This window comes from Numenius arquata, chromosome Z (genome assembly GCF_964106895.1).
Source record: "Numenius arquata chromosome Z, bNumArq3.hap1.1, whole genome shotgun sequence".
Lineage (NCBI taxonomy): Eukaryota > Metazoa > Chordata > Aves > Charadriiformes > Scolopacidae > Numenius > Numenius arquata.
The window spans coordinates 47,584,712-47,610,116 of record NC_133616.1 but is presented as its reverse complement, the minus strand read 5'-3'; positions in this window follow the sequence as shown (position 1 = coordinate 47,610,116).

Genomic DNA, 25,405 nt, shown 5'->3' with positions numbered 1-25,405 from the left:
GCTGGCTGTGTGACAGAACTCAGAGGGTTGTAATTAATGGAGCAGGGTCAAGTTGGAGGCCCGTAACCAGCGGTGTCCCTCAGGGGTCAATACTCGGCCCAGTCCTGTTCAACATATTCATCAATGACCTGGACGAGGGGACAGAGTGTATCCTCAGCAAATTTGCTGATGATACCAAACTGGGAGGGCTGGCCGACACTCCAGAGGGCTGTGCTGCCATCCAGCGTGACCTGGACAGGCTGGAGAGCTGGGCAAGGAAGAACCTAATGAGGTTCAGCAAGGACAAATGTGGGGTCCTGCACCTGGGGAGGAAGAACCCCAGGCACCAGTATAGGTTAGGGGTGGATCTTCTGGAAAGCACTACTGAGGAGAAGGATCTGGGAGTCCTGGTGGATAACAAACTTTCCATGAGCCAGCAATGTGCCCTTGTTGCCAAGAGGGAATCCTGGGCTGCATAGGGAAGAGTGCAGCCAGTAGATTGAGTGAGGTCATTCTCCCCCATCTACTCTGCACTGGTGAGGCCACAACTGGAATACTGCATCCAGTTCTGGGCTTCCCAGTTCAAGAGAGACAGGGAACTAATGGAGAGAGTCCAGCATAGGGCAACTAAGATGATTAAGGGATTAGAGCACCTCCCTTATGAGGAAAGGCTCAAAGAGCTGAGGCTCTTTAGCCTGGAGAAGAGAAGGCTGAGGGGAGGCCTTATCTATGTTTACAAGTACCTAAAGGGTTGCTTGAAGGATGGTGGAGCCAGACTCTTTTCAGCGGTTCCCAGCGATAGGACAAGGGGCAATGGGCACAAGCTGGAACATAGGAAGTTCCATTTAAATATGAGGAGAAACTTAAAAAACAACCCTAAAATGAGGCAACTAACAAAGCTAGCTGACCTTGGTTGTTATAAGTGTAATCAAGAGTCTATCAGCATACCATTCCTTGGCATGAAGTCCAAACATTCACTCTAAAAATGAACAGTTTTTTCCACAGTATGCTGTTAATTTCAGAGAGTTAGAAAAGGCCTAGCTGCAAAGTAAAATTACTGATCAGAAAGTTGGTTCTGTTTTACCTCAAACCAGGGCAAATGTGAACTGATAAGGCAACTACGTGAAAATTTAACTCCATTGGATGTTTGCTTAACCAGAAGAACACAAAAATGTTGGGAACTTATGTTGTACAAATCTTTTTCAGTGTTTATACACAGAGATCAAGGGAAGAACAAGGGTGGAATGCTTCTCAAATCTGTTCGTTTTTTGTAGGAATGTAAACTCCCCCAAATCACATTTTAAGTCAGCATTCTAGTGGCAAATGGAAGGTGAGGCGCAAGACAGATGCTGTAAGGAATCAGAAGTTAATGCACAAGCCCCACAAGAGTACAGAAATCATACAGAGGTAATTTAACCATTTAAAGAAGTGTCTTCTAAACTAAAAAAGAATGAAAATGGAAAAATTCAGGTGTACTTTAGGCTTTCAAGTAGTGATTCAAATAGTCTGAGAAATGCAATCAGAAAGATTAGACCATCTCCAGCTGATACAGGTGTTATCTGGAGTGATTGTAACTAGGTAGAAACAGAACGGCTTGCTGCTCATAGACACTCAGTGCAGTGCTGTCAATACCTACAAGTCGACTTGATAAGTAGTAATAGTGGTGCTGACCATTAACTTTCTATTTGTTTATTAGGGAGATAGCAGTCTCTCTTGAGAGAGACTGAGAAGCAGCTAAATTCTTGGACCTCTTCAAAGAGATTGCTTAAGGAATGAGGATCCTCTGCACATAGTGAAATATGAAATTTTTTGCAACAGTTAAAAAATATGATAGAGAGCTTGCATTGTGTTACCTTGCAGTCATGTATTTTTCTTAAAACAACATAAACTCAGTAACAGATTTGTTAAATTTTGCAGGAAATATTTCACAATAACTCTGGAAATTATTGTGTTAACTGATGAATAAAATCAATGCAGACAGAAAGCTGGTTTGTATTCTTGCTAGATTGCCACTACCTCACAGTAAATATATTCTGTCTTTCATGATGTGAAATGCCCTTGTTGACGTGTAGTAATATTTTGCATCACAGTTACAAACTTTTAGATTATACCAGAATTGGTACAGACACATCTATATTTCAACTAAATTGTTGCCCGTTGTGTGTTTTCATCATATGGTGAAGAGATTTAGCACAGTTCACACACCAGTATCATTATTATTAATGCAATTTTAAAACTCTAATTAAGTAGTTTATTCATTAAACTTGTTATTAATATCTAACATAAACAAAATTTTCATATTCCTCTCATAATACTGAGAGGGCAGGACATTAAATGTCCTAATGAGACCTTCTTATTAGAGGGTTCAAATATCTTGATTAGAATGTATTTTATGCAAATATAAAATTTTCATATTCCATCCCAAATGAAGGAAATAATAACTTGGTATCTGCTATCTGTTCCTGGAGACAATGACCTTGTATCTAAACACATGATGGTACACCACAGACTGTGTGCTACAAAATTGCCCGTTAGGTAGGGAAGTCATTCAGTGTTAACTTATTCAAATCAGAGCAAATAATTTGAAGTCTGTCTTAGCAATGTACACATATGTGGGAAGTGAAAAATGAAAGAGATAAAATGGTTTGAAGGTATATTTATCATAGAATCATAGAATGGTTGAGGTTGGAAGGGACCTTAAAGATCATCAAGTTCCAACCCCCCTGCCATGGGCAGGGACACCTCGCACTAGAATATGTTGCTCAAAGCCCCATCCAGCCTGGTCTTGAACACCTCCAGGGCTGGGGCATCCACAGCTTCCATGGGCAACCTGTTCCAGTGCCTCACCACCCTCACACTAAAGAATTTCTTCCTGATAGCTAATATAAATCTCCCCTCTTTTAGTTTAAGACCATTACCCCATGTGCTATCACTGCACTCCCTAATAAAGCATTCCTCCCCATCTCTCCTATAGGCCCCTTTTATGTATTGGAAGGATGCTATAAGGTCTCCCTGGAGCCTCTCCAGGCTGAACAAGTCCAACTCTCTCAGCATGTCTTCATAGGAGAGGTGCTCCAGCTCTCTGATCATCTTCGTGGCCCTCCTCTGGACCCATATTTGTTCTTGTTCTGCAGTGACTAACAGCATGGCTGTTGGTTAGTTAGAGCCTTAGTGCAAGGCATTTCAGATCAATACCTTGTTCTTTCAATCTCATGTTTTCTGTATTTATGTACATTTGTGATCTTTATCAGCAAAACATGAGGTGTGTTAATAAACTATCAGGATTATGTTGCAGTTATATTGTGGATAATGAAGTTAATCATAGGTGTCCTTTTTCAAGAAAAAATAATTTCATTACAAGAGCAAATTAGTACAGATATTCACTGATCCTTTTTCAAATACAGTTTATACAGATATTATTTACAAATAATTTTTACTCTACTTAGCATAGCTGTGACTGAAGCATGTTTTTAGATTTAATTCATAAAATATCACCCTGGATTAGTGATATTAGCATACAGTTTAGAGTAGCTTTCTGTAGGTAAAGTCATTCAGATCTCCAAAAATGGAGTCAATCCTGTGACATCTTGCTGCTGACCTTCTGATGTCAGATACTGGGGTGAAGTGTGATGTTCATGCAAATCACTGGGAAAGCACCTCCAGGCTTAATGCTTATACAGCTATTGTAATCTTGATACATGAGTTTATCAGGTATAGGAATATCTCTTGATATAACCTTGAACAGATTATGTTTTGATACTTTACATGATTCTTGCATATTTTTTGCAGAAGGAGAAATAAAAGCAGCAACTAAACTCTTTCATAAATCTTCCTGGAAGAAAAACATTTATTTAGAGATTAATAATTGAAACGATCCAAGAAGCAGTCAAAAGTAAATTACTCAGAGTTTAGTTACAACACAGGAATCATAGAATTCACTCTTTGAGAACAGAATATGTCAGGAACTACCGAGTCCTTAAGTCTTTGGGAAAATATGTTAAAAGTAGTCTTTATCACCTTTGATTTCTTTGGACTAAAATTAGTTTTCAATAAAATTAATCAGTGATTCCATTCTGTGCTCTGGAAATAAATAGTTGGTAAGGAAAATGGGGGGAAAAAGCATCCTTGTTGCCAGTGATCTTAATGCAGTGATACTTAATCAATCTCTTTCTACATGTTCTATTAGCATTACTAGAAGAAAGATCACACACTATTGGGAATACTTCATCCAAGGCAAGCTCCTTACCACAGAGGACCGTGACATTGTTAATTTTCCATCTGGACCTGTGAATCTTGTAGTTGTGACTACCCAGTGGCTAAAAGTGTCTAATTTAGTCTAGTGTTTAAGATACTCACTTGGAAAGAGCAAATCTGTCTGGACAGAACTAATATCCTTGTCAGTTCTCAAAACCAATAAGCTACTGTGAAACAACATGGGTGGGAGTGTCTTCATTGCAATCTAGAGCAGGATTGCATATCCTGACTCCCGAACAGAGATGTGCCTAATGGGAAGTTCAGAATCAAGAGTTCAACCTCACTCTGCTCACTTCTTTTAATGTGGCTTTAGCAAAGGCTTTGTGACAAGCCTTTGAAACACTGAAGTGCTTCACAAAAGTGTTGGTTGTACTTGAAATGGAAAAGTGCAGTTGTCTTGCTTTGACTCATTGCAACATTATGTTGGGGCAACAAGCTTTTTCCAGTTTTTCACTAGGGATTTTAGGGTGGGGAAGCTGCAAGAACAGAATCATACTACTCTCTGACATAACATATAGAGTTTTTTTTATAAGCAGGATTGGTGCAGAAGGTAGATGACTGTTCTGTCTCACACATGTGGGCACTCATTTTAAGGACATGATGACAGTTTCGTGGTGCCCTGTGTGATACACGGGTTACCTGCACCCTAACGGAGGATGGAGGATAAGCACTCTCACTCTCAACTATGTTATGATTTTGCTCAGTTGCAAACTGCAAGTTAGGAGTTACAAAACGGAGAACTTGTGAGCTAGAATCCTCATGAATTACGTGATGATTTAGTGAGCTTGTGTTAGACTAGCCTGTATGAAGGGGATTAAGTCCTTTTTTTGTCATGTTTGTTTTCTTTCCTAGTGACCTCATACAGTAAAGTTTAATTGACATTTTCCTGTAAATTTGGGACCTCCAAACAGAACGTGACAGCACAGACAACAAAACAGCGGGGGGAAGAAAAGCTGTTGAAGTGCAGAATATAAATCACTGGCCTCTTTCAACATTAATTTGAAATAAAAATACATGCTGTCTTTGCTTAGCATTGATTTGTAGTTCCAATATCTGATAAGAAGTTAAATACTTTATACTTTAATTCATTAAGATATTAGAAAATACTTCTCACAGGGAGATACATAGTATTCTTTTCAACTTTTTATCATCTTTGACCCTTGTTACAAAGCAGGAAAGGAATATGGATAACATTTGAATATTCAAAAAACTTGAATGTGTTATCTTTTAAAAGCTGGGTAAAATAACATAACAAATACATTAATGATATAACTTGTTTGTTGTATTATATTTATTAGAAAGTTAATTAAATATTTGAAAGTTCTGTAATCCCCTAATTTATTATTACCTGCTAAGTCATTCTTATTAACCCTGTTACACACATGTATATGCTTCATGTTCTTTTGAGATTCTCAATAATGTTACAAATCTCCTAAGAAGGAATATCGTTATAAAGGTCCTAAAATATTCTTGTTTCCAGCAATCTTGCAGTGACAGATGATTTTAACCTTGGGAATGTTAGCCAGTATACACCTTTATTTAATCTCTTTCTATACTGCAGCAGTTTCATGATCTCTTCAAACAGTATGTTCATTTAAAAACGCTCCAAGTATGAACTCATTACACTGGATAAGGTATGTTATGTTTGGACCCTTATGTTGTTACGAAGACACCAGCCTCAAGGGAAATACAGAAAGGGTGCACCATTCATACCTAAATCTGGTTCAGAATTTTCTCTTGAAGTGAGTTGTCATTTTAAAATATTGCTTGTCAAGGCCTAGAGATATAATTAAAAAAATTTTTTTTGAATAAATTTTAATAAAACCCTGATGGAATTTCAGAAGAGATCTTGCTTTGGTGAACTGCCAGGAACCTGGAGCACCATTAGGGCTTCCACTGTGTAGGGTCTAGGCTTCCCAGTGCCATTGGTTGCCACTGAATGTGAGGTTGTGGGACCTGACTGTAACTTTTGAAAGTTAATGAAGCCATGTTAAATTATAACATTTGAAGGTCTAGGTTTTGTTATTTAATTTCAGTGTTAGTTCATACAGGAATAATAGCATGTAAGACATTGGTTTGAAATCTTTATGTGACAAAAACTGCTCTCACAAAATCTTGTCAGCCTTTGTTACCAAAAAACCTCCGAAACCCCAAACCCAAAAATCAGAACATGGCTACAGATTTTACAGAATTTTATACATAGATTTGAACAAACCATTCTCAGGGTAAAAGAATGGAAAGAATAAAGTGACATAAATTGGATTACACGCGAACTCACAAGTCTTCTTACTCTTCATAATTTAGAAGCAAAATGAAAATACATAATGGAAATTTTTCATCCTGATTTTTGAACAAAATCCTGTGCTATGAATCTAATGTTACATATCTTTCTAATAGATCTTTATTTAGAAGCATAACAGTAAAAGCAGAATACTGAAGTTTTTATATGAGTAGCAGGATGAATCTTATCATGACTGGTGTAGTAGAGGGTTTGTGAACCCACATCAAAGTAAATTGCGAAGGGGTCTAGTGTATCTCACATATGAAGGAGTTAGGGGAATTGTCAAGGAAACACACTAAAGTGAGAATGAGTCTGGTTTAGTGCACGCTTCAATGCATTCTTGTCTCAGCTTTCACAATATTTTTTCAATCTTGTAAAACCTGAGCATATGTTTTATTCTAAATTTTTCTACTTTAGTGTAATAAAAGCTTGGCCTCAAGGGAGAAAATCTCACTGTCATCAAGGGGCAGGAGGATGCTAAGAGAACAGATGGAAGGGGGAGAGATGGAGGATTTAAATGTAATTTTGCGAATTCAGTCATTATGTTTAATTACAGATGTGAAACTTGCATATTAGTTTACATCTCAGATGGCAGAAATAAACTGTGGTAAGACTGTGAAGGCTAATCCAATTTGTACTCTGTTAGATTGGTTTTTTTAAAATAATTTCTAATATCTCAAATCCCAGATGACTTCCCATTGTTTTATAACCACTTAGAACAAGGGAAAAAGGGGCAGGACTGCCAAATCATCAGTGATTTTAAACAAGATTGATAGAACAGCTGAGACCCTGGAGGATAGATGACGCATTGAGACAGGGGTTGACAAGTAGATTGTGAAGCTTTGGACAGATTCTTTTGGAGTATGTACATGATAAATGAATCAAAGAAGTGGGAAACTTTAGCAAGTACATGACAGCAGTCTGGACTATTTCCATGGATCATAGCTGAAAATTTTTTCTTGTTCTTCACTTTAGTGACAACTGAAATTTCAAAAAGTAAGGAACTTGATATAGAAGTTAATTTACTAATTAGAAAACTTTGTGTTGCTTATGAAAAATACATAAGTGATTTTGCAGTTGATAATTTTTACAAATCCCTTAACACCATGCTAAGTTACTAAGCAAATTTAGAGGAAATTGCGAGAAAACATATTCTGTCTGATTTTTTTCTTTCTGCATGCTATATTAAATTACTATTTTCTGCATGTCTAGTATGCTGAGCAGTATCAGGATATATAGTCTTCTGGTGTGACCTTCCTTGACATATTAGGCACATCAATTACAAGTGGCAGAATGAAACCAAACCATGAGTGGGTCAAAACAGTCTGCTACAAACAGTACAAATAAATCTGTGTCTTCAAGCAAAGTCATGCCAAGTTTGATTTATACATTAACATGTGAGAAAACACTGGCCAAATCAGTGAAGGAGGAGTTATTTGCTACTGATTCCTGTTTTATTTTGTAATGTCACAAAACTACTAGATGTTTTCATTCTATGAATTCTTAAATTTTATGGTCTTAGAAAGACTAAAAGAAAAACTTACAGCTGAAAAATAAAATTATAATCAGTAAGAAGATATCTGCAAAAATAAAAAGGACATAGCACTTGATTTTGAGTTGCTTACCATATCGTGATTGTCACAACATCCTACAAGGACAAAATGTTTTAAAGGGCTCTGAAGTGAGAAGAGGCAGGTTCTTCTCCTTTTCTTAACTATCTGGGATCGTGTTCTTGTCTCTCTAAGCTACAATAAGTATATTACTAAGACTGAACATTCAACAGAGAAAAGGAGAAAGAGGTAGTGAAAGGAATAGAGGCAAAAGATGGCAAAATCAACATCAGTAAGCCATTCTATACTTTTCCGGTGCCCTTAATCAAATATATACGAAACTTTATAAACTTACAGAGTTTAAAGTTCCTGTCAATGAGTGACATAAAATGTTATCTGATTTGGTTTCTCCTTCTAAGCTGACCAATCATTTATAGAAGATGTTAGTCTGATGTAAACATGACTGAGGTTATCTAGTTCTCTATGAATCAGGAATAACAATATTTTCTACAGTATGTGTCAAGCTTGGAAAAACCATCTCTGACACCAAAACTAAAATAATACAGATACTCAGTCAGGCCTTTCAGGGTGCATGGTGAGTTCAGTGACATTATGACTGCTGTCTTTGTAGTTATAGATATGTTTGTACTGGGATCATCCTCAAACCAAAACCACTCATTTCGCACAGGCAAGGTGACTAGATACTATGATGGTGTTCGCAAGAACTGACTTACTAGATCTGAACTGAAAACTCATGTGAAGTACATTTCTTCATTCTGTTTCATAGAACCCTACTTTCTGTGAAAAATCATTTAATCTCAAATCCATAAGCAGATATTGTAGACAGACAGACTCCTGCAGACTCTGAGAAGGAAGCTGCGACTTGTAGTTCAAAAGCAATAAAAAGAGACTTCAGGGCATTGGGAGGGTTGGTGAGGGAATCTGGGGCACAGGTTATTTTTTCCTCACTCCTTCCAGTTGCAGGCAGTGATGCTCCAAGGAACAGATGAATCCAGTCTATTAATACATGGCTCCGTGGCTGGTGTCACTGCCACAATTCTGGTTTTTGTTTTTGTTTTTGTTTTTGTTTTTTTCACAATGGAATAGGCTACATGGAACCGGGCTTTCTGGCATCAAATATGAGTCACCTTTCTCAAAGGGAGAAGATGGTCTTTGCCCAAGAGATTGTGGGGCTGATTGGCAGGACTTTAAACTAGATGTGAAGAGGGAGGGGGATAATAATATCAGGCTTGTCTGTGACAAGCTATGGGATAACACATCAGGGTTAGAGGGACAGGGTGCTAGTAAGGGCCTTCAGCCTGTTGCCCTGAGGCATGCTGGGGATGATGCACTGCAGTCAAAGTCTTACGGAGATGAGACAGGGGCTCCTGAGGTAGCTGAAGTCAACAGGAAAGCACCCGTGAGACACCTCAAAGGATGTTCCCCTAAGAAGGTGGCACAGCCAACTGCCTTGCTGAAGTGCCTCTACACAAATGCATGCAGCACGGGCAACAAACAGGAGGAGCTGGAAGCTACCATGCTGCTGGAAAGCTATGATATAGTGGCCATTACAGAAACCTGGTGGGACGAATCCTGCAACTGGAGTGTGGCTATTGATGGCTACAAGCTGTTCAGAGGGGACAGGCAAGGAAGAAGGGGCGGAGGTGTTGCCCTCTATGTTAAGGAATGGATAGAGTGTGAAGAAATGCCCCTAATGAATAGCTAAGAAGAAGTGGAAAGCTTATGGATAGGAATTAGAGACTGGGGCAACAAGGGGAACCTTGTGGTTGGTGTCTACTACAGGCCACCTGATCAAGGGGAGTCTACTGATGAAGCCTTCCTTACTGCAGGTACAGGAGGCATCAGGCTCGAAGGTTCCCATCCTGCTGGGGGATTTCAAGCACCCTGACATCTGCTGGAAAAGCAACATGGCAAGCTGTAGACAATCTAGTTTGTTCCTGGAGTGCCTTGACGATAATTTCCTAAAGCAGGAAATAGCCCTACCTGAGGGGATTCAATACTGGCCCTGATAGTCACCATTGCAAGTGAGCTCATCACGGATGTCAAGATTAGAGGCAACCTGGGCTGCAGCGATCATGCCCTGGTGGAGTTCACAGTCCTAAAGGGTACGTGACAGACCAGGAGCATAGTCAGGACCCTGAATTTTAGGAAAGCAAACCTCCAGGTCTTCAAGGAGTTAGACAAAAGAACCCCCTGGGAAACGGTCCTCAGGGACAAGGGGGCAGAACAGAGCTGGCAGATCTTTAAGGATGCTTCCTATAGAGCACAAGAGCTCTCGATCCCCAGGTGTAAGAAATTGTGTAAGAAAGGGAAGAGACAAGCATGGCTGAGCCAGGACCTGCTGGTCAAACTAAAAGCCAAGAAGGAACTGCACAAACAGTTCAAGGAGGATCAACTATCCTGGGAAGAGTATAGGGATGCTGTCCAGTTTTGTAGGGATGAGGTCAGGAAGGCCAAGGCGCAGCTGGAGCTGAAGCTGGCAAGGGATGCTAAGAACAACAAGAAGGGCTCCTACAGGCATGTCAACCAGAAAAGGAAGATTAAAGAAAGCATACCCCCCATGATAAGCAAGAATAGCAAACTGGTAACAACAGATGAGGAGAAAGCTGAGGTTCTCAACAACTTTTTTGCCTCTAAAACTACATAGAAAGAAATATATATATAAATTTCCCATGAAAAGTATTTTTGCTCACAAATTTTAGTTTTAAATATGTTTTGTTAGCATTTCATTTAGAGTATTGTAGGTTTGTAATATTCATTTTGTATCAGTCTTTTCTTTTGACAGTAGGTACTATGATATATACCTGATAAAATTTCCTTTCACCTTTTGTTTGTCTGTATCTAATTGTAGTTATTAATGTATTTGGTAACTTTCTTCATACTGAAGGTCTGAGAAGCCATAAATCCTCATTGTATAGTCTTTTATAGATTGAAATATAGCAACAGATAAGGATTATAAACAGAGATCCTCTTTCCTCCACCTGAAGGACTGTGAAATACTTAGATTTAAATACATGTTCAGTATATGACTCAACTTCAAAATGGAATAAAATGCAAAGATCAACATCATATTTCTAAGCTCTGGGTTTGCAGAAGAAAGATTATATTTTCCCTAATACCATTTTAATGAGACTAAGAATAAAGTAATTTTATTTACCTTTTCTTCATTATAAAGGAAAGTTTAACAGCTTTACCGTACTTCTTTTGCACAGCTCTTGGTAACTTACAAAACTTAGGTGGTTGTCCTGCCTTATAAATACTAACCTAAAAAATCAGAAATACTTATATTTGCTATTGTGAGCTAACTTTGGAAATCCAGTTGTGAAAGCAGAAATGCTAAATTTTGAGAATGAAAAATTTACAAGAAAATTGGACACTAGAAAACATGCCACATGTATCTTCAATAAAAAGTTAGCTCAGTTTGAACGTTAACAAAAAGATTAATTTAGTCTGTTATAAATATTCGCCAGATTGTGACAGTGGTCTTTGTAGACCAGACCCATTAGGCACCTCTGAGAGTTTATTACAAATACGTGTGTTTGTATCTATAATAGCCACAGTACTCTGATACCACATAAAGAAATTATTTAAAATATCAAGTGAAACAAACTCAGGGTATGCAGGGATAGTACAATGCCTAAATGGAATAAACAGACAAAACTTTCCTGCTGAAGACATTGTTGTGAGTATACTCCTAGGTTTTTGTGGGTTTTGCTCCCCGCCCCCCCCCCCGTATTTGATAGCAGAAGTCATTTGAGTCAGTTCCCAAGCAGGTGATATCTTTCCACTAAAAAAAAAGCTGACCTTGAAACAAGGAGTGACCCAAACTATGACAGAAAATTAGGGGAGAAAAAACCATACATTTCTATAGAAAAACCGTGGAACGAGTAATCCCTATTTAAATCAGATTTTCCGTGCTAAATCAGTCAGCCCATGGTTCCGTGCATTTGCAGTTTATTCAGACAGGCTCCACTTGCAAAAAAAGTACCTATCAGCTAAGATTTTAACATTTCTAGGCATGTGTTTACTATATGAATTAGTCTGATTTCTGCTTTCCTTGCAGCAATTGTTTTTGTCAGCTGTGTACTGTGACATATGCATTTTAAGATGAATGGTTCAGATAGATATTGTTTAGTCTATTTATTCATGGCAATCTACTGAACATTAGTGTAACTCTATGGAGCCTTTAGCTACCAACAGGTAGCTAAAATGTCCTGTTAGCTATTGGGAGAGGAAGAAAAGAGACAGCAACCACCTGTCAATGTAGTAAACCACATGTGTACTATTCTGTGTGTCATAACAACTCTTCCAGAAGACAACAGAAAGTAAAGAGGAATGTGGTTTCAAGGGCAGAGTCTGTTGAATTTAAACTTTTCCTGCCTCTTCCCCAGAAAGGATCTAGGACATTTGGAGACAGTTTTATCACCTGCAAAAGTTCTTGCTTATTGAGTTCCAAATTGGTTTTTTTGCTGTTGCAAAAGAAGAGGGAAATATGAACTGGAACAGGTCTGCTTTTCACATTAATTGTAACTTAGTGCTGTTCCAGATGTTAAAAGCTACAAGCAAGAGAAATTATAATAACTTACACCGCTTAGGTTTATTCTACTCTCTTCCTTCCTCTCCCATGGTTGGTTTCTTTAATCCTTAACTGAGTCCAATGTCTCAAAAATGCAACATTCTTAACTTAGGGTATAGCAGCAAACTTTTACAGTTTTTTTTTGTTTGTTTGTTTTTCTTTTTAGTTTTTGGTGGTGGTGGTAGTGGGTTTTTTTCTGTTGAGTATTAGTTGGCCTGGCTGACTTGTATTTTTGCTTTGTGTATGCATATGTATATGAGAGGAAACATAAAGATTGTTGTTTTTATGATAAAAAGCTTCAGGACATACAAATTCTTACACATAAAAGGTATTTCAGTCAGCCCAGACAACTGAACCTTGGTGGCATGCCAAATAGGTATAGCATTATCTGTACTGCCTACTGTGGATATTCTCTAGTCTGGGTTAATCCTCAGTTTGGTCGGACCTTTGCTCAGACCTTTCCTCAGACCTTTTCTTTGGGTGGGAGCGTGCTATTAGATGGGAACAGGCTAAAACTGTACTAAGAACCATGTTGACAGTCAGTATGGGTAATAATTGAGCATCGATACCCAGGCCCACACTTTGGCATTGTTTAATTTGCTAATGTGGATTTAGCTGACAGGGAAAAACTTCACAGTAAGGATAATCTGAAAACTTCTATTTAAAAATCATCAACCTGGAGATTTTTTCCCCAAAATAATTGCTTTTCAGTCCCTCTAATTATAATCTGCTTTGCTTTTTCTGAACCATCCTACTGAGGAACTGTGGTAATATCTGGCTTCCAGTTACATTTGATTGTAGTTTTATATGGGTCCTTTGTATAGTGTGAGAATAAACTGATTAATGATGGATAGGGTGTTATAAAATACTTTGCTCGTGTCAGTTGCCCATATAAGCATTCATCCCAAAATGACATTGAAATACCTTTAGAGCAAATAAGGCAGAAACGTAAGTGCTTTCACTCTGAAAGCTTCAAGAAGTTGGAAAAGTGCTAACTGTTTCTATAATGAAATGTTCATTTTCTTGCTTTTATTCATTTGATGAGGAGAATTGCAGAGCGATTTGTGTATAACTGCTACCCATTTCAATTTTAAATGTGTCTCCTCAAGCAAACATGAGAAAGTGTCTATTGGGTAACATGTACATATAGATTGTGATTGCTATAGATGTTCTTTTTTTAAAGACAGAACTATTTGGCTGACATGAATTAAATGCTACAAATTACATGAAAGAGAATACACTAATGTGTGTGCTGAATTAGTTTGTCATGCTTACCAGTGGGTTGCAGAATTATGCAATTTTATATAGGGGAGAGTAAAGATTTGCTAGTCTGAGTTCCTCTTCTAACCTCTCACACCCAGTCTAGACCAAATGTAGGGTATAGTCTTCGATAGTTTGATATAAGTGAGGCTCATTTGAGCCAAAGGAAAACAGAGGCATGCAGCACAAATGGAAATAAGGTGCCTTTTATATATAAATGGCAATAAAAAACCTATCTCCGTTAAATAAATGAGAGTCTGTTAATATGAGATTTGAAGCATGTCCTATAAAACATTCAAAATGTTAAAAGATAGCAGTCCATTTTGTGAACGTGTTTTTTACTTAAATATTGCTATGAAGTATCTATTGATAGTAAGCTTCTCTGTTCCTGTTTCTAGGGAGTTTAATTATAATCAGTTACTGAAATTTGTCACAGCTATCTTGCTTCTTCATCCACAAATCATCACAGTTATCTGTTCTTAAATTATAAAGAAAGTGTTCTTCTGTGGTGACCTCGTTTTGGTTTTTATTCCCTTTATGATCTCTTAAAACTAAGAACAATAAATTCAACTGTGTACATCAAAATATTTTCTAGTGAACCAAGAGAATGAAATTGGCAAAATAGCATTTTGGAGACTAATATCCTTGTGGAACACTTGCTTAGGATGAGACTATTCCTTCCCAGATCACATAACTCTAAGCCAGGTGGACATGCCATTTGAGGTGAGCTGTGTGCACAGGTAGAGCCTGACTGTGCCTTTTACTTAGGATAGTGCATAGTGTAACAATTTCCACTCTTTTGGAAGTTATGCTATTGTAAATTAAAGGAGAAACAAGCCATGTGTTGTCTTCTAGTGCTGTCAAAATGTATAGCCAAGAGTGATTGTTGAAAGACTTTCCTAATGAATGGATGCATGGTAAAAGCTCTGATGATTCCCTGGGTTCCTTCCAGGAATATCCAGGTTTTCATCAGCTTTTATGATCTTAAAATAATATAATCATACCAAGTATACGTAGTCTGGGGAAAATTATTGAGGACATAAAAATTGAAGTAATAGAACCTATAAAGAAGCTATGAATACATGTATATATTTAAGTTCAGGTACCATAATTAAGTGGTACATCTATATCTATAAATAAAAGGAATTTTCAAAGTAAACACACCAGGAATTTAGCATCAGATTTCCATTCATTTTTAAATTATCACTGGGTGTTCAATATCTGTCCACTTTTGGTCAGTTAACTCCAATTACCTGTTGCACCGCAACAAATTTGCACCATGGGGTATTTCAGCAGAGAGACTGCAGGATCAGCACATTAATGGTGAGGACAAGCTTGATAGGGCTGGGGAATGGATGAGAGGTCCAGGGAACTTTGTCCTGAAATTCTGCTTCATCAGTAACAAAAACAATTATGGCTCTCAGAAGCTGAAGACAGTCTAAGTAGTTACTTTGTTCAGATTTTGTCTTACTCAAAACCGTTTCACAAAAAGGGGGAAAAAACAGCCTAGGCATTTCACAAGAGCTGTCTTTTACAAGAGTGTTACACGTTCCCAATTCCCATGCATCTGACTAAGCATTGGGGCACTGCAGACCAGGGTCAGAAATTTCAGACGTGAACAATAATAGTCTTTAAGTCAATCGTAAATTTTGTGTATGTTTCAGGTAAGGTTGATGATTCAGTTTAAATCCATTGTTTTCAAGTAAAGATGATAGCTAGTGAATATTTCTATTATTTTGGGGGGAGGTTGTTTTTTTAAATGCTATTTTACATTGACAGCCTATGTTTCCCCTTTACAGCAGTATCTACATAATAACTTAAGAATGTAAGTATTATTTCTTATTACTTTTTTAAATTCTTCAGAGCAGAGACTTCAAAATCATGAGCTGACTTTTGAATTTTAAATGTAACCATAAGTATCTATGTGACTTCCATCTTTTGGTAAGGCTAACTGTCAGAACACAGTTCCATTTGAGAGACAGAAAACCCCTCAAGGTTTTGATTTACTCATGAATAATTTTTATTTGTTGTCTCTTGATAATGAGTGAAAGAGAAGCAAAGAATCAGTCTCTGAACTGAATGTAGCAACATCTGGGTTTGGGCTTTTTTAGTTGTATTTATTTATTTATTTTTATTTTTCAGTTTATTTCATGAGTTAGACATCAGGAAACTATTCATTTAGCCTGTTTAGGTGCTTGCATCATATATTGTTCTAATCTACAAAAGGATACTGAGTATAAGATCCTGTGAACCATAAATTGTATTGAAGAATGCTAAGTAGTCATGGAAGGGAAGTGAGGGAGTTTTACACCTTCCTGAAAAAAAGGATGCTTTTTTAGGGGGTGAAGTGCAGGTAAGGACTCCTAATATAACAAATGTATAGATAACTAATAAAAAATGTAATTAAAAAGAGGAAAAACATCTCCTACCTAAGAGGGGAGGGGAGAAAAAAAAAGTGATTTTTGTAGTGAATGATTAGCAGTGTAAACCCTCTGAAAGATTTGTACTGGAGATTAGTTCTAACTTCCACAAAGCGAAAATCCCTACACAGAGGCAGAAACCATGATTGCCACCTTTTTAGGAAGGGAAGAGACATCTCTGTCGTAACTTCAGTTAAGCTGTGGGGGTTGTTTTGTTTCTTTGCTTAAGACTTTCATAAATATTTTGAACTACAGTATGGTTTGAATATTATAGATAAATGCTTGTTATGTGCTGTTTGTCTTAACTCGGGATTATGTGTAATTTAAAGTAACAGGATTACAGAAGGGCTATTTATTCAAGGATCTGATGATTTTAAAAAGGAGGACCTGCAGCTATAGAGTGCATATCCATTTGAATACAGGTCAGAGATATATCATCACAAAGGCCTGAAAAATCAAGTCACCTCCAGGCAACTCTTGGTGTTCTTAAGGCTTCTGGTACGCCATAATAACGTCGGGTAAACACTTGAACCCCCAGATTGCAAGAAGAGAGTCCCAGAACTGTACTCCCAAGTACCAGTTTTAGAGAATTAGTTCTAAAACCTTTTGAAAAATACAGTAATACAAGCACTCCACAGTTCTGGGGTTTTCAAATTTGAAAAGTTCAAAAAGGCCCTATGGTTTTATGGTCATTCATATTGCCATGGACATCAATAGCATACTTTAGAAAAATTACAGTTTGTGAAGATCTGTGGATAGTAGCTAAATACACACAGAATATTTTGCTGAAGTAGCATTCTATGCCTGATTTAAAGGAAATCCATGGATGTTTCTAATCTCTTCTTCCCCTTGTGGACTTTGGCAAGACACAAACATAATTTTTAAGGCAATATTAACTAGTGTCATTGCAGTCCTTCAACATGATCAGGAATGCCAGCTAATGGGAGATACATGTCAGGAGCTGTTGCTGGGTACATAAGCTGGTAATGAATCAGAGCACTGTAAAGCTAGACTGTGATGGCACAGAAGAGAGCAGAGTAAGCAAAGCTACTTGCAAAATTGCTGTGTTGCACTACTTATTCTCTGCTTTTTTCCCAGTTGTCCTTCCCATTTTCAATCACAGTGATGCTCTCGAAGGTCCAGTTATCAAAGCAACAATTTGGTTCCAAGCCTATAAAGCAAGGACAAACAAAAAAAAAAAAAAGCATAAGAAATCAAACCTAAGAAGGTAGAGTGACCATGGAATCAGTCAGACTTTAGAGGTTAATCAGCTATAGTATTTATAGCTCAGCTTGAGCAATATGAAACAGGATCTCTCTTCTTTACAGTGCCAACTCATCTACCATTTTGTACTTGTGAAAGTTCACAGCCTGTTTAAATGCTTCTGTAAGCAACTGTCTGCAGAGAAAAATTTGCAGATGCTTTCTGTAAATATGGAAAAAAGGTTTAACTGTGTAGCTGTGATTCAATCACACTCCGTTTCAGAATACTTTGACTGATGTGAGACAAGAGTAAGCTACCACAAACCAGCCTCAAATTGAAAGGAAGTGGTTGTTTACAATATACAGAAAGTAATTTTCTCAGTTATATTCTATGGGTGACATCTTTTAGTTCACATTTTAAACTATTTTAAACATTATTTTAGAAAATACTAATATGATAACAAGGTGACTCAGACTTCATTTGAGATACGCTTTTCCCCATTCCTGGTTCTGTTCTTGAACTTCGTTTTATTACTGGATGACAAGAACACAGAGGTAATATACTTATTGAGAAAGGGGAAAAGTTGTCTTTCTCTTTTATTACTTACTGACTCTTAGTAAGTAAACAATTGCTTGGATACCAGTATGTGAAGCCAAAATAAAACGAGAATAACCTTCACTATTTTTATTTTCTGTGCATGGAATCCATGAAATCTCATACTTCATTTTATTAAAGACACATATCTTTCTAACCTTGAACAAGCAATAGCTGAAACAAAGAGATCAGCATTTAGTGAAGTCTAGATACTGGGCTTAGAATACACCTGCATTGTTTGCACAGTACTAGTACCAATGCATAAACAAGGATAACAGGAAGCAGTGTTGGTAGTTATTGAAGTTGAGCCAAACTTTCAATTATTTAAGTGATGATTTTAAAACCTTGTATTTTGATCTGCAGCTGAAACTCAAAGCCTTCAAAGAATTGCTATCTATTCCCAAGATGTTTCTTATGGAAATTTTGTAGGAAGAAACAGTAGTCTGTAAATTTGCAGTCATATTAGTTCAGCGATTGCAATGTCCCTAATCCTCTGTGGGGTATATATGCCAATCTTACCCCTACTTCTGGTTCTTAAATATCTTGATGTTTAACAGGGCATGTGGCACAATCTAACATGTAAGATTAAAGAAATAAAAAATTCTTTGCATTTGGTCTGCATCATGGTTTCAGATTGTCAAAATCCTTATTCAAAAAAAACCTACAACCTGCATATTAGCAACCATATGCTTCCATTCTTATTGAATTTTGCTTGTCAGTAATCTGGTGTGAAGGAATCCAAAAATAGTGATCTAGTGTTGCACCCAATACACAATTACTTTCGAGATATTATTAACCCTTTCTCCTCCTAGCAATTAGATAAGTTCCATGCTTCCTGGAGAAAAGTGTTCACGAAGAAAATCTAAATGACGATAGAAAGCAAAGCTTGGCTGCTCTTGTCACAATAGTAATTCTCATTAGGAGTTTTAGTAGGCATTTGAAACATTTTAATTAGAGCTGTTAAAGGTGACCTTCTGAATATTCAGCAGTTAAAAGGAAGAGATGTACTAACCCAGAGTATAGTAGCAAGTAGTGTGAAGTGACAAAAGTTAATTGCTTTATCACTATGATATAATACGCATTATTTATCAGTGACAACAGAATATCTTCATTAGAAAAAAACTATAATTATTTAGTAACATGTTAATGCTGCTGCATTATCTCTTGGTGCAGTAAACCAGTGAATTCATGTCCTCATTATATTCAGGTATCTCAGTACATAGATATTTTCCAACACTTGCAATGTTCTTTGTGAGAATATTTTTACAGACAGCTTCTTGGGGTACAAATAAATCTTTTTACTAATATGTACCAGCTAAACCTGCATTTGAGAACTACTTTATATTCAGTACTATAGGTGTTCTGAACTCCTGTTGACTATTTTAAAATATTAATGCAGTACTATACTAACTGTAATGTGTAATATTGAAAGATATACTGAGCTCTGCAGAGATTTGTAAACCAGATTAACATGAATCTTGCTTCACTGGGAACTTTTTTGTACATTTAGCATTTAAACAGACAAGTCTGCTATTCATGATATTAACAACATCATCCCAAACAAGCAATACAGTTTTTGATTCTGCAAGGTCATACTCATTAGAAGGAACTGATTTATTGTCTTTCTACATGATAGAATAATATACTACAAGTAAACCATCAGATCTCATGAAAGTTATTTCTGGGAGTTTAAATACACACACCTTTATTATCTCTACATTTTAAAAAGCTTATATTACTATTTGGTTTTGGTAAAAGTGCTAGTAGCAGTATAAGCTGAAACTTATACTGCAGGTCACTGCACTATAAAGCAATACTTTTAGACGGAATCATAACCAAATATATCATAAATCATGATTCTACTATTCGTCTTTATTTCTATTACCAAGTGTAGCATATAGCAATTGCCCAGAATTATAGATTAGTCAGCCATATAGCTGACATCATTACAGAATCACAGAATCACAGAATCATCATGGTTGGAAAAGACCTCTGAGATCACAAAGTCCAACCATACACAAACAAAAAAAACCCCCTACAATCTCAGCCACTAGAGCATGCCAGTAAAGTATGCCCTGAAGTGCCACATCTACACATTTCTTAAATACCTCCAGGGATGGTCACTCAACCACCTCCCTGGGCAGGCTGTTCCAGTGCCTGACCACTCTTTCAGTAAAGTAATTCTTCCTAATATCCAATCTAAACCTCCCCTGCTGCAACTTCAGACCATTTCCTCTGGTTCTGTCATTATTCCCTTGGGAGAAGAGGCCAACACCCACCTCTCTCCAACCTCCTTTCAGGTAGTTGTAGAGGGCAATGAGGTCCCCCCTCAGCCTCCTCTTCTCCAAATTAAACATGCCCAGTTCCCTCAGCCTCTCCTCATATGACTTGTTCTCTTAGACCCCTCACCAGCTTGGTGGCTCTCCTCTGGACACTCTCCAATCTCCATTGCTTTTAGTAGTCCTAATAGCAAAAGTAGCATGAGGTATAAGTAAGTACTTCTCTGAACGCATTTTGTAGATATACAATGTATCTGTATATGTCCTTCTTGTAGAGAGGGGCCCGGAACTGAACACAGTGCCCGAGGTGAGGCCTCACCAGTGCCTAGTACAGAGGCACGGTCACTTCCCTACTCCTGCTGTGCTATTCCTGGTACAAGCCAGGATGCTGTTGGCGTTCTTGGCCACCAGGGGACACCGCTACCTCATGTTAAGCCGGCTGTTCACCAGCACCCCCAGGTCCTTTTCTGCTGGGCAGCTTTCCAGCCACTCTTCCCCAAGCCTGTAGCATTGCCTGGGGTTGTTGTGACTGAAATGCAGGACCCTGCACTTGGCCTTATTGAACCTCATACAATTGGCCTTGGCCCACTGATCCAACCTGTCCAGGTCCCTCTGTAGAGCCTTCCGACCCTCAAGCAGATCAACACTCCCACCTAGTTTGGTGTCATCTGCAAACTTACTGAGGGTGCACTCAACCCCCTCATCCAGATCATCGATAAAGATATCAAACAAGACTGGCCCCAAAACTGAGCCCTGAGGGACACCACTGATGACCAGCTGCCAACAAAATTTTACCCCATTAATCATGACTCTCTGGGCACGGCCATCTAGCCAGTTTTTTACCCAGTGAAGAGTACATTTGTTTATGCCATGATTCGCCAGCTTCTCCAGGAGAATGCTGTGGGGGATGGTATCAAAGGCCTTACCAAAGTCCAGGTAGACAATGTCCACAGCCTTCCCCTCATCCAGAAGGCAGGTCACATGGTCATAGAAAGAGATCAAGTTGGTTAAGCAGGACCTCCCTTTCATAAACCCATGCTGGCTGGCCCTGATCCCTTGGCTGCCCTGCGCTTGCTGTGAGGGCTCACTCAAGATGATCCTCTCCATGATCTTTCCTGGTACTGAGGTCAGGTTGAGAGGCCTATAGTTCCCTGGATCCTCCTTCTGGTCCTTCTTGTAGATGGGTGTCACATTAACCACCCTCCAGTCATCTGGTACCTCCCCTGTTGATCAGGATTGTTGATAAATGATGGAGAGAAGCTTGGTGAGCATTCCTGCCAGCTCCCTGAGTACTCCTGGGTGAAACCCATCCGGCCCCATAGACTTATGCAGGTGTAGGTGCAGAAGCAGATAATTAACTACTTCCTCCTGGATTATAAGGGGGTTGTTCTGCTCTCCATCCTTATCTTCCAGCTCAGGAGGCTGCACTCCTTGGGAGTAGCTGGTCTGACTATTAAAGACAGAGGCAAAGAGGGCATTAAGTATCTCAGCCTTCTCCTTGTCCTTGGTTGCAGTGTTCCCCCCCGCATCTAGTAAAGGATCGAGATTCTCCCTGGCTCTCTTTTTACTGTTGGTGTATTTATAATGTTGATGTATTATATTTATATTAGGCATATTACAGTGTAATGTACAGAAAAGCAACCTCAGCTCTCAACACCAATTTCTCTATATAATTGCTTTAATAAATGGGCTCTATTTATGGCATATTTTGTATTAATGTAAAATAATTAACGCAAGAAAAAGCACTGCAACAAACAAAAATCCAGATGGTGCTGTGTACAGCAGGGCTTTATTTAGCAAAATAAAGCATGTCACCGGGCAATTTCAAGGTAAAATGTGTAATTACTGAATGTTCTTAGGCAGAGTTAGTAACAAGACTTTATTCCAATACTGAGTAAAATGGATAACTAATCTCAATTTTGCAGATCAGCAAATAATAAAATATATCTGCACCTGAGGTGCCATTTATATCCACTAGCTGGCCTTGCGCAATGTTTCTATGAAACATTACAGGTAAGTTCTAGCCATTAGTTAATGTCCAACGACAATGGGTTTTGAAAATATAATCTTACTTCCCTTTATAGGAAAAGAGGAACTGAGTAATTCTTGACTTTCCTGAAATTGTGAAGCATCACAGCTATTACAATTTTATCTATGGAGCACTCATTGAGACTCCTTGTAGATGTCATTCATACCATAGAGGAGAAACCACGCATCTTATTAGATTAGAAATTATTTGGGCACTTCAAATGCCACAGGATTATTCCTATAATAGTGACCAAATGGCTTTGTAATCTTTGTATCTTTTCAGTGTTTTGGACAAGTCTTCCATTTCTAGTATACATAAAATGTGTGGAAAATGTAATTTTATAATGTAGAAGTCAGCACATTTTCATCTTCTTTGTATGCATTAGTGAAAATTAATGCATACCACAGGGACTCAAAAGGGTATTTCCTGATGGAAGAAATAAATGTCAAGTTCAAGAGAGTTCAGCCTAAAACTCCTAACATAATTCAATCTGAGATATGAGATGAGCACTTCTGGCTTCCACTGCACACACAGAAATACAACACTCTGTCCCTTCTTGTTCATGGAAAGAGGAAATAGTTTCTGTAAGAGCCCTAAAATCCTTTGGGAGTTAGTACATCTGATTTAATGGTATTATTTGTGTTACTTTCACTGAGATGACCACTGCACACTTAATGTCATAACACAGCACGATATTCCTGTCAAGTTCTGCAATATCACCAAACTCTATTCCCATTTACTTGCTGTTACTTCTTCTGTAAATGTTATCTGCACTGCTCCAATATGTGCAGAAAAGATTCCAAGTACCTGTTTTTGAAAGATGTTTTAATTTATTTTAAAGGCTGGGAGGTACTTGAATGTGTTACTGTAATAACAGCTCTCTGGCAGGAACTGAAACTGATTCATGGAGTAGTTTATGTTGAAAGTGACCACTGTTAAAGAGTTCATCTTGTCCAATGCCCCTGCTAAAGCAAGCTCACATAGATCACATTGCCCAAGACCATTTCCAGACAGCTTTTGAAGATCTCAAAGGGTGATCTTCACTGGTTGTCACTTGAAAAAATCTAGTTCCATCTAATTTGCACCCTCTCTTTTCATATATATATGCATGCATACTATCCATGATGAACCTTCTCATCTCTAGGATAAACAATCCCCAGTTCTCTCAAAATGTACTCATATATGAAATGCCCAAGGCCCATCATCACCTAAGCAGCCGTGGGCTGAATTTGCTATATTAGCACCATCTCTCTCTGGTCCTGGGGAGCCTGGCAGTGGGCACAGAAACAGACAGCATGACCCTAGAAGAGCAGAGCAAGCCCCTCCTGCCTGCCCACCACAGCTATGTGGTCTTGGGCTGGAGGCATGCTGCTATAGCGTCAGAGAAAGGCTGAGACCAGTGTGACTGGAGAACGACCAGGGATGTCTGAGTGTGAAGGCACCAGCAGAAGGACACAGGAGAGCTGGAGCTCTCAGCATGGCCTGCACCTGTGGCAGAGGCATCATGCAGAGATCTTCAGGACCTGTAGCTTGGCAGCTGGTCAAAGGGTTTGGACAGCCCTGCACTGGCTATTGGAAATGGGAGAGTGGGAGAGCACAAGGGACACATCACCTGTTGCAGCACTTTGGGTGAAATGAAATTGTCATACTTTGTATTTCCCCTTGTGAATGCCTTGGGGCTCCTGCCATGGCAGGGTAGAACCCTAGGTTGATGCAGAGAGCAGCACCAAGTTGTGAGTCCATGCAGGAGAAGGGATTTGGGTGCTGCCATAGTGAGGCTGCAATGGGCAGTGCAGGCTGGTAGGAGAGCAGAGCCCCAGGATAGGGGACAGAGGAGGAGGACAGGCAATGAGCAGTGGGCCACAAACTGGCCCCAGGGACCCCCTGGCTGGAAATATCTGCCTGGGATCAGCTGCAGAGATGCAGGCCTGGAGCTGGGCAGCACTTGCCTTTGGGGGCAACAATGAAATAGTACCTGGCAGGAGAAGAAAAACCTGTCAGTATTAATATCCCACCTCTCCTGGCAAAAAGGCAAAAAAGGGTGAGGAGAGCAATGGCATCGGCACTGTTAGTAACACTGAGTCTTTTTCCTAGTTTTCATGCATTTATTTTATTTGGATAATTGGATTTAGGGTGCTGGGAGCCCTTAAGGTCTAGTTCATGCCCCCGCTGATGGGCCAGTCCTGGTCTGGCCATCCCCTGATGCACCCTCCAGGGTCAGTGAGATGGTGCGGGCCTCTTCTTGGCTGGAGACTCCTCAGAGCTGCCAGTCCTCTTTGGAGGACACTGTGGCCCCCCAGGGAAGCGTTCACTGCCCCAGATGGGAGTGGAGGGCCCGGGCACAGACTCCGTTGGCTCCTTCTGGGCCTCTTATTGCTCCATGGGGATGGCAACAGGAGCAGAGAGGTGGCTGCTGGGACCCCCACCAACAGCAGCAGATGAGATGCCAGGGAGTTTGTCTGTGCTGGATATTGCAGGGGTGCCAGCGAGGGCTGCTGGGCCATGATCAGAAGACCCTCCTCGGGAGGCAGTGAGGTCAGGCGCATCTGATTGGCTGCCCTCCCACCCCCCAGCAGCATGGCTGTCCTGCCTGCCTAGCAGCTGCCAGGCCTCCACGCTGCACTATTACACAGCGACACATGCATCCTGCTGCACAAACGTTGCCATGCGGCTTTGGAGGGATACCCCCAGTGTCTGGTCCAGCACCTCTGTATCCATCCTGCCGTTGGTCAGAGTGGACATGATGGTGCTGCCATGGCTGCCTCCAACACCCTATTGCCAAAGTTTTCCTCCAGCTCCTGACGGACCCAGGACTGGAGAAGCACTGGGTAGTTTTGGAAATGGTTCATCCAGTTTGGGGGCTGGAGGTGGCCTACAGGATGCCTGGGCACCCCTTCTGTAGCCCATGAAGGTATGCCCACTGAAGTCCCAGAAGAAAAAGCATTGCCAGTGGGAAATA